The 3,212-nt window shown below is 56.2% G+C and overlaps 1 pseudogene; it reads right to left on the bottom strand.

Moving 5' to 3' along the window:
* Positions 1 to 2,226: 2,226 nt before the first annotated feature.
* On the bottom strand, positions 2,227 to 3,027 carry LOC112818707 (histo-blood group ABO system transferase-like; annotated as a pseudogene).
* Between the last annotated feature and the right edge of the window lie 185 nt (positions 3,028 to 3,212).

The following is a 3,212-nucleotide window of genomic DNA, read 5'->3' as shown; positions in this document are numbered from 1 at the left end:
CCACCCCACCAATTCTTCTGAGAATCCCTCCAGGTCACAGACCCACATTCTTGGCTCCTCAGATGGCCCGGAAAATGCACCTTCAAAAAGCGATCCCACTGGGGCAGCACGAAACACTGCGGATTCCAGCAAATCTGCCTCCCAGAAACTGAGGGTACTGCTGGATGAGCTGTCTGAAAACAGCCATGTTAGGGTTCCAGGAAGATACCAGAGGCAAAGGAGTAACTGAGGAGCACCTGAAGGTCAGGTATGGACAGTCAGAGGTTCCAGACACTTCTTCCCTAAAGCTCCTCATTCCTCAGCCTTTCTTCGGGTGATTCTGCTTGGTTTCTATTTGCCCCAACTGTTATCCATTGCCTTAAGCAGCAGAGACTCACGTATGCCTTTAAATGTTTTGGAAATTGAATGTACTCCAGTAGCCACTTCACTGCTGGGAGAGTTGTAGGATAGCAAGAAGTCCCAGAGGACTCCAAGGGTCTGGACTTGGTGTTTCCCTCTCCTGAAATGGGGACACCTGTGGGAGGTGCAGGTGGTCAGGTGGGGGAGGAGGGCAGGCACCTGACGTGGACAAATGGGGGTAGGTGAGGCCCGAGGCCCCTGGGGTATGTGCCAGGCATCGAGACTGAACAGGTCTTCAAAGCTGCAGACTGGCTGGGATCATCTTCAGGCTGAGGAGGAAGGTGAGGGGAGCAGAGGGGACTGAGGAGGTTTGGCTTAGACAGAAGAGGGCTGAGCCACAGCTTTGGTGCGAAAGTGGGTCAGGTTCAGGCTCACAGGGACAGACCTTGAGGCCATTATGCCATGTGAAATAAGCCAGTCCTGAAAAGACCGACACCGGAGGACCCCGCTTGTTGGGGATGGAGAGCACTCCCATTCACAGAGGTGGAAGGAGCTGCTGGGTGCCGGGCCTGGGGAAGGGGAATGGGGGGTTAGGATCTCGTGGTTAGAGGTTCAGTTTGGGTTGATGAACACATTGTGGCGAGGGATGGAGGTAGCCAGTACAGAACAGGAAATATACTTATTGCCACTGAAACATGCTTCATGGTATCAGCTGTATATCCATTATACCACAATACAAAAGAAGTGAGTCAGGGAGTCGGAGTCATCGCGAGTACCTAGAGGGCCCAGGAGCAGGGAGCCTGTATCTTAGTTCTCGCTCGCATGCTCTGCCCCTTGTTGGGTGACTGAGCTCAGTAAGTGCTTGCTAAGGCACAGTGCAGGGAGCTGGTCCAGAGAAAGTGCACAAGTGCAAACCCACTGGTGGGCACTGATGAATCCCAATGGGACACGCATCCAGACAGAGCGAGTGCCCACATTTCACAAACACCAGCACAGAAATAGCCATTTAAAACCAAGGCAGGAACCTTATATAGCCCAGAGGGCTCCACGCTCCTAGAGGCCAAGCTAGTGGCCACGGCCAAGGCTTCTGGTGGTGAGGGCACTGGGGGTCTGGGAGGTGGCTCAGCGCACCCCTGACCCTGAAGCCCCATGCCCGCGGTGAGGTGTAAAGACTGGGAGGGAAGACCCGGCCAGCACCCATTCTGGCTCCATGGGGGCTACAGGGCTGCTCCCAGCCCCAAAGGAGATGTCTGTTGAGAACCACAGAGAACATCTTTTCCCTCAATTGTTCTTTTTAAGATGGTTGCTCAGCATTGACACAGACAAACATCCGACATAAAACTGGAGCCGTTCACAGCTGCAAAGGACCTGGAAGTGATAAAAATGTAGTGACCACAAAGAGAGGAACTTGTGTCCCCAGGCAGGCCTCCTGTGCGCAGGGCTTGTTGGGGCACTGGCGTACCCGTGCAAGCAGTGCTGCGCTCCACAGTTTCCCTCAAGGGGACAGAAGTAGGAATCTGCTCTGACCACTCTGCTCAAGGCAGCACCCCCTGATGGAGACGGGGCAGCCCCTCATGAGTTCCAGATGTCCTGGTGATACTTGGGCACAGGCACAAATCTCCGCTTCTTCATGACCAGGGAATGATGGGGGACCAACCCAGCAGCCTCGGGTCCCGCAGGTCCTCCAGTGTCCAGCCCAGCAGTCGTGGGTCCTGCATGGTCTCTGGGGGCAGCCCCTCATGAGTTCTGTTTGTCCTGGTAATTCTTGGGCTTGGCCTGAATCTCAGCTTCTTCATGACAGGGGCAGTCTATCAGCTGCAGGTCCCACAGGTCCTTCAGGGGACAACCCAATACCGCAGGTCCCACAGCTCCTCTGAGGACAGGCCCTCATGAGTTCTGGGTGTCCTGGTGAATCTTGGGCACAGCCATGGATCTCAGCTTCCTCATGACCCTGGGAATGATGTGGGGGCCAGCCCAGCAGCCGTGGGTCCCGCAGGTCCTCCGGGGACAGCAGCTTGGTGGCCCTTTGGCCCAACAGGTACCTGTTCAGGTGGCTCTTATTGGGCCACATGGCCTCAATCACATTGGCCCAGTTGACCCCCATCACCTGGTGACAGGCCAAGGTCAGTTGGGGAAACTCCACCACCAATTCCCCAATAAAGGCCCCCATGTAGTATAAGTTGCCCTGGTCCCTGGGGATGTCGGTCTGGGACTGTGGCCAGTGCTCGTAGCTAAAGTCCTCAGGGGCTGCCCAGTAGAAACCGAGCTGTGGGGTGCCAAAGAGGGGGGACAGGATCTCCATGCCCACATGGTCCCAGAACTTCATTCCCTAATCCACGTCCACGCACACCAGGTATTCCACGTCACAGAGGAAGCGCTGCTCGAGGAAGCGGCTAATCATCGCTATGTGTCGCATGGACACATCCTGCCAGTGCAGGATGCCATGGACCTCGATGACCACCACCCTCTGGCCCTCCCAGAATGGCACATGGGGCACAGCAACCAGCTGGTCGTTGAAGACGTAGTATGTGACGCTGTGTCCACCATGAGGACCACCACCCTCTGGCCTACCTGGAGGGGAACACGGGGCCCGGCAGCCAGCTGATTTGTGAAAACCTAGTAGGTGACCCCGTGCCCCAACATGTAGTGCTTCTCTGCCATCTGCAGGAACAGCTCCAGGAAGACCATGCATCCACAGGGGCAGTGGACAGGGCAGGAAGAGAGTCACTGCCAGAGGCCGGCAGCAGGACACCAGAGTTGGGGCCATGGACATGTGCACCTTCTTCAAGGGGGCAGGCCCTGGGCTGCTTTAAGCAACAGCCACCTCCTGACCTTCCTGAGGGAATCTGCCTGCAAGACCTCCCAAAATGTCT

Source organism: Callorhinus ursinus, unplaced genomic scaffold, assembly GCF_003265705.2.
Source record: "Callorhinus ursinus isolate GAN/ISIS: 27379988/994484 unplaced genomic scaffold, GSC_fseal_2.0 scaffold1146, whole genome shotgun sequence".
In the NCBI taxonomy this organism is placed as follows: domain Eukaryota; kingdom Metazoa; phylum Chordata; class Mammalia; order Carnivora; family Otariidae; genus Callorhinus; species Callorhinus ursinus.
Note: the sequence above shows the minus strand (reverse complement) of the source record. Positions and strands in the feature narration are given on the sequence as shown.